At 42.1% G+C, this 7,393-nt stretch overlaps 1 pseudogene; it reads left to right on the forward strand.

Annotated features, from left to right (window-relative positions):
- Positions 1-6,880: 6,880 nt before the first annotated feature.
- LOC126476169 (5S ribosomal RNA) lies at positions 6,881-6,998 on the forward strand (annotated as a pseudogene).
- Positions 6,999-7,393: the final 395 nt, after the last annotated feature.

Here is a 7,393-nt window from a genome sequence, read left to right on the forward strand (position 1 = left end):
TCTGCAGCGACATGCGACCATCTCCAGACTTTGGGATTACAAGAGCATTTACTTTCAGAGCTTTGTGGATAAGAAATGCTTCATCAATAGTGAATTAATTTAGCAATCTCGAAACCGATATTAGCTGCAATATCCTATTTTACACGCTAGAAAACGATGTATTTGTCAGGCCTCCGCCCATCCTATCTGTTTTTCCCCCACCCTCACCTACCTTGCCCTCACCATTGACTGTCACCTCACCTGGATCCCTCACCTCCGCTCTATCCAATCCAAAGCCCATAACTGCCTCTGACTCCTCAAACTCCTCTCTGGCCGGACATGGGGGTTGCACCCCTCTACCATCCTCCACAGCTTAATCCATCCCATCCTCTGTTATGCCAGTCCTGCCTGGATATGTGACCCCCCCCCCCCCCCACCCACCCAAATTCTATAAGTCCCTCCAGATCCTCGAGCACCATGCTCTCCACCTTGCCTTCTGTATATGCCTCCCGTCCCCCACGCAGATCCTCTACGACCTGATTCCTTTCCCCCATTTGCTCCTATTCCTCAAATATGTCCGCTTACTCTACAACTCCCACTGCCTTGATCCCCCTCATCCTTTGGTTTCTCCTCTCCTCTCCAACCCCCGCCCTCTGCCATGCCTTCACTGTTGTGTACCCCTGCCCTCCACCTCTACACCCTTCATCTCCTTTCCATAGGTGGCTTCCATCAACTCCCCCTCCCGGATGATGCCCTCTCTCCTTCCATTTATCCCTTCTATCAACTCTGGTCCCCACCTCCCCCTCCTTTCCTCTGTCCTTTCCCCGGGCTCCCTCTTCCCCCCCTTCAATCCTGTTTTTTCCATGCCTACGCTCCCTCTCCCTCTCTTCTACCCCCCCCCCCCCCCGGCCCCCACGAGTCCTTTCGTGTTCCCCTTCTCTGCCTTTCCCCACTCCCTCTCGTGTCTGGCCGCCCACCTCTTATGAGTCATCTTCCTCTGTCGGGTCATCCCCCCTCTCCCCCCACTTCGATTTTCCTTTCCTTCCCCCTTTCCTTTCCAATCATCTGTGCAGGTTCCCCCCATCTGCCCTTGGCTGTGGTGTGTCATATTTGTGCCAACTTTTTAGTGCAGTGTTTTAAGTGAGTGTTTAGTGTTGTGCATCTTTTCCAAAGTGTTGCGAACAGAAATGATACTGTCGCTGGGTGTGATTTTTACTTCTCTTGCGAACAGAAACCAGACTGTGCCCGTGTTTTTTAATTGTCTGTCTATTATTTTACCTGTATGCTTCCTATGTATTTTATTAGCATCGCCAACACTTTGTTTTATGTTTTAAGTTCCACAATTTTCCGCCATTTTACCATTTACGTCACCGATTTTATTGCCTGCTTTTATTATTCATTGTCTTCATTTTTTTTTAACAAATTCTGTAGGCTGAAGAACGGCATACTAAGCTACTGCCAGCCCGCCCCCTTTGGGGGAATCGAATCTCAATAAAGAACAAAGAAAAAAAGATGTATTTGTGACAATTTTGCACTGAAATCAACGAGTAGCAAATGAAAATTTTCAGAATTTAGTGTATTTTCACTTGGCGCTATACCATTTACACGACTGTTCTTGATATCAACCACACAGCAGTATGCCACCGATTGCCTGCATAGTACAATTACAAAGATAAAGAGTGGAAATTATATTTCCAGAAAACCGAAAAAAATATTGGTAGCATCGAACGTATTACAGAATTTTGTCGATAATTCATATATTTCATAAGACATTATATCAAACGACACGTATAGAGAAACAGAAATATGCACTTATTACAACAGTGCACTTCTTTGCACAGTAAGAGATTGATATATTCCAGGAGGACACGATAGCAAGTGATTTTGTAAGAGAGAGAGAGAGAGAGAGAGAGAGAGAGAGCGAGTTTGTTTTAGCTTTCTTTTTCGCATGTCGGCATAAAATATATAACGTAACACTAACTCCGAAAATCTCTCTCGCATCCACAAGTGCACACCCGCGCACATATATTAACAGCACAATTTTTCACTCCTCACGGAGTATGTTCGGTCACTTTTACGTCGCAGTCGTAAGCAGGGGGTGTTTTGGAGTGTATGGTTACTTAAGATACCGGTGGAGATCGGGCCTGAACTACCACGTAACGACAGCACCAACCTCAGGTAATAATTGTGCTCTAGCCGTTATCAAATGATTTATGTGCTCTGTTTTGCTTTGAGTTGTGCTTGCTGGTTGTTTCCTTTTCTCATTTTGAAATGAGTGCAGAGAGCAATCTTCCTGTGTCACAGGGTTCGAATCTGACTCTCACAACACCAGATGGAATCAGCGATCCATATGTACATTATTACATCGGTTCTGCCTTCCCAGGAGCACAGAACACGGACGTAAGCTGGCAGCCCTGTGAAACGGAGGCGTGGCTTGTCCCCCACTCCGCTCTTCATCCCTCGACAACCAGAACTCCTCGTTTGTTTTACGTTCGCGGCCGACTGCCAGAAGAGTGTCCGCTACAACAGGAGTGGCAGTATGAGAAATAATAGAGCATGTAGAACTTATTCGTACTTGTAATCTGGATTTTGCGAAGCAAATTTAATCAAATTACCTACAATTAAAACTAAAAACACTGTACTCACCAAAATCAGCAACTCAATGACTTCGGGAAGACAGCTTCAAAATAATTACTGGGAATGATATTGTAATCCGATTCCTCGCTCCTTCTTATTGGTAAATAAATCCGTCATCTCAGATTGAAATGTTAAATTTTACACATGAATGACTTTTCAGAGGATAGCATCCGTAATTCTTTTGAGCATTGAAACTCACCGCTCAGCTTATGATGTAGACATAGGCGTCATGATTAGCAATTTGAAAATTTTAACAGTCTCGTCGGATGTGTCACGATGTTCATCCTCTAGAATCAGCGAAGGAAACGGAACTGCTCAAGAAACTGCTCTCAACTCAGGCCTAGCATAGAAGGCTTTAAGTTCACCCTACAACTTTCTTTTTTCCAGAAATGTATGTGTGTCTTTACTTTCAAGGTATTTGTCTGGAAAATCTGTGATGTATTTGTCAAACTGATTTACATAAAATAAGTTGGCTGCAATGAGGTGTCCAGAGAACTAAAAACGTAATTTTATTTCAGGAAGGACGGCATCGCACACTTCCAAAGCATCTCTTTTTTTGTGCTCATCAAGAATCCGTGGCTTCTTGCCAGGCATCGCTTCGTCATTTTCGAAACTAATCTCGTTACGGATCGAATCAGTGTCATCTCTGATGTTTTGCATTACCGGTTCAAAGTTCTGATTGTCTTGTGTGGCTGTGTTCGGTTCGGTTATCTTCCTCTGAAGCTGATTAAAAAGTACATCTGCATGAGGCATTGTCTTATAGAAAAATGATAGCCAGAAAATGAATTCGTTATCTCGCAGTCTTTGTTTGTATGAACCAGCTTCTTCAATAGTAGAAGTTAATTTTACGCTCTCACTTGTTTCAGTGACTTCCACAACAGTAATAAGATTTTTCCCTGTTTTCAAAAACATCTTTTACTACTCGTGGATGGTAATTCTATCTCATCACACACATAGGGCAAGCTTTTTTCAATAATGCAATGCAACACTTTTGATATCTGTGGCGAGTTAGAAAGAAAGACGAATTACCTGAAAGGCGTGCAAAAAAAAAATGTGGGCTTTGCGCTTAACAGAGGCTGCCATAGACATAAGGTTGCACTGATGTACATAACAATGGATGTAGTTTGCATTTGGATATTTGTCTTTAGTCGACTTGCCACTCAAACGTTCGCACCATCGCAATTCTGAGCTATTAGTTTTGCTCAGTCATCGCTAATTAACGGTTCAGTTTCTTTCAGAGTACTCTCAGCTATAGAATCAACATACTGACTTTCTGGATTAACAAAATTCCAAAATCTTTCAAGAAGTTCTCCCTCAACAACATAAGGCGAAACAATAACTAATTGACATTCGCAAGATACATCTGTTCTTTCATCCAAGATTATTGCAACATAATCGCCACGTTTTATTTCTTTATGAACTTCATCATGGTACAGTTCATTCTGAACAGTCTTAGAAACGCCTCTGAACACTGATGCTTGAATGAGATGAACTTGAAGATCTTTATCCAGTTCCGCACTAAACTGAATTAGCTCGCGAAAAACCCCCCATTCTGAGAGGCATCAGCCCCATAGCACCACAGAAACGAATACAGTTTACAGTTAAATTCGGTATATATCTATTCTTTTTATATGTTTGTTGTGGTTGTCAATGTTTTGTCTATATTGCGAATCTAATTTCTGCTGAATGTTGTTTTTGCCTAGAAATGAAAGACTAAGCGCATTATTCATGTGTCGCTTTGACATTTCATGTACTTCCGTTTTAGACCATAAATTCCGGTCTTGCACCAATGAACATCTCTCCCAAATAACACACAAGGAAAACATAAAACAGCGTTGCTTTCTTCACAAATCCATTTCTTCTTTTGGTAAATTTCTGGACTGAACTTAACGGCATCGATTTTTTGTTTGCTGCTACAGATTCAGATTCGGGAGTAGCCTGCCTAGTGTTTTTTATCTGAGAGTCCTGTCGCTAAATGGCATTTTTAATAACTCATTTACTTTATTCATGTTTGCTATTTTCACAGTCAACTGAAATTTCCCTTACAGATAACACTGTGCAGACAGCTGTATACGGTCAATTACCTGACCTCGCAATAACTACAACGTGTTTGTACAGAACTGTACTACATAAACATAATGAGTATAAACAGAAATACTACACCTTCGTTTGGAAAACAGATGCTCAACATGCGGTGAATACATTAGTTTTCTTGTTCTGTAGCAGCAGCCCTGCTGTTGTGAGATATACCAATATTGAGGAGGTACGTACATGTCTGCTTGGTGCAGGAAAATTCGTGTACATGGGAACGAGTATGTGACAGCAAGAGGAATACAGGAAAAAGTTGACACGGAAGAACTGGGAACCAGGGAAGCATTCATTTTTCGTGGACAGAGATAAGATGGTCGAATAGATTGTTTAACGTGGATAACCAACAAACGTAAAGTAATGGATTTCTATATGCCGGGCCATAAGCCCAGGTGTCACCTCAAAGTTATCAGCAACCAATTTATAGATTTTTATAAAATGTCTGTTGCCTAAGAGCATTGAATTACCAGTTTGGGGGCTGCAATATACAACTACAGAATCGATCTGAGGTTTGATCCTATGCAAGACTGTTTACATGTTTTAAGCTCTAACAAACAGTATTTACAATGTGCTGCTCTGTAATCTTTACCAATCACAGCAATGCCATGTCAGCTATTAAATACTTTACATAACAGTTGCTGCATGATTTTTAACAATATTTTTCTGTATGTCTATGAAGGTAATGGAATACATACAAGGTAACTGCTGTCTTAGATGCTTTCCTGGAAAAGAGAACCATCTGCCTCTAAGCTGACTTGGATCTGCATTAAAGGATGACAGAAAATAGATGAGAGTAATTGGTTGAGACGGATTGTAACGAGGTATAATTTAATGGTAGACTGATGATGCGTTCTAGAGAGAGGGAGATGTTGCGGCAGGTCATTTATCGCACATTTAAGAATTTTTTTCCTTTGTACTCTTGAGGTGTGGTACAACCTGCATTCGACTCGTACTCAAGTGCGTGTTCTGTGTGTGACTTAGAACGCTATCTACCTGGGATCGTTAACAGCAAACCTTTCCATACCACAGTCAGCACAGGACTTCCAACGCATGTGTCATAAATCGGGTCCACCAAACCGATGGAAACCGTATTTCGGCACCACCTTCCAGACGAACAAAGATGTATGTGAAGTACTCCATCCCCCTGCAACATCTTGGACATTAATATCTTCCGTTTCATGACTGCAGTGGTTCTAAGTTAGTGACAGGTGTTTGTCTGATACTGCAATCCCTGTGTATACACCTGCTTGATAGATAGTGTGTGTGGAAGAGACTGTGTTCTGTTCACAGAGTTAAAGCAGCATGGCGTGTAACTTCACATGTCAAACACCGTATAATTTGACATGTCAAACTCCGCTGCTATATTTGTCTATTTTCTCATAAGATGTCGTTGTTTCATGCATTTTCCGTTGCTGACGATCGTTTTAAAAGACTGACGCGAGCATAGCATAATTTCTGAACCGTAATCGGATGTGAACACTATATACCTCTGGAAAGCTATACAGTGCATAGATCACAAAGAATCTATGTTTTATTTTATTTTTTCCTTTGATGCAGGAGGTAGTAGTTTTATCGTCTTGAAGTTTCTCACCATAGTGAGTAGGATAGAAAATTCTCAGGGTGAATGAACTCATATTTCATGTGTTGGAAATATATTTCCTGCACTGGAGTGTTAACAGCATTTCATTCCATGTGACTAATATATTGGAAATCACACTGCTTTAACGTTATGGCATGCAATGCAGAACCGTGTAGCCCTAGGAGTGTGTGTTTATGTTCTGTGATCATTTTCTCTTCCCAGTGCCTTATTGGTATAGAATCCAAAAACTACAACAGTTCCACAGAACTCATATCCAAGTAGTTAACGTAAAACGTTTTAAACTCCTTCCGTCTGGACGTCCATTACGCATAAATCATACGTTTCTTCTTCTTCTTCATCGTCTGTTAGATCACCACAACACACTCTAATATATCTGGCTCGTATCTATTGTACGCCAATAAGGAGTGCTAATTTCCTCAAGCACGTAGAGAGTTCATGTGTAATTGGATGGGTTTTGTAAGATTGATATGGAACAGTCTTCACAGAACAACAGTTAACGTATTGGAATGAGAATATTGATCTATATCACCAGTGTCGGTCAGTGCAAGTTTGGAACACATGTTATATTCTTTGCGGGGCAACAGCCTTGCCGCAGTGGATACACCGGTTCCCGTCAGATCACCGAAGTTAAGCGCTGTCGGGCGTGGTCGGCACTTGGATGGGTGACCATCCAGGCCGCTATGCGCTGTTACCATTTTTCGGGGTGCACTCAGCCTCGTGATGCCAATTGAGGAGCTACTCGACCGAATAGCAGCGGCTTCGGTCAAGAATACCATCATAACGACCGTGAGAACGGTGTGCTGACCCCACACCCCTCCTATCCACATCCTCCTCTGAGGATGACACGGCTGTCGGATGGTCCCGGTAGGCCAGTCGTGGCCTGAAGACGGAGTGCTTATATTCTTTGCGAAAGCAACATATTGATGTGTATCGATTACGTGGAACTCAGCTCTTTCTGTTCTTTCATGAGATGTCAAACGTAGCGGGTCTAGTACCCTCCTACTTCTAGTCAGTTCCAAATTAAATTGGACATAATGTTGCAGGGAGGGTTGGTTAAAGACAGAGGAAGAGTTATGACATGCATGGAGA

This window comes from Schistocerca serialis, chromosome 4, assembly GCF_023864345.2.
Source record: "Schistocerca serialis cubense isolate TAMUIC-IGC-003099 chromosome 4, iqSchSeri2.2, whole genome shotgun sequence".
Lineage (NCBI taxonomy): Eukaryota > Metazoa > Arthropoda > Insecta > Orthoptera > Acrididae > Schistocerca > Schistocerca serialis.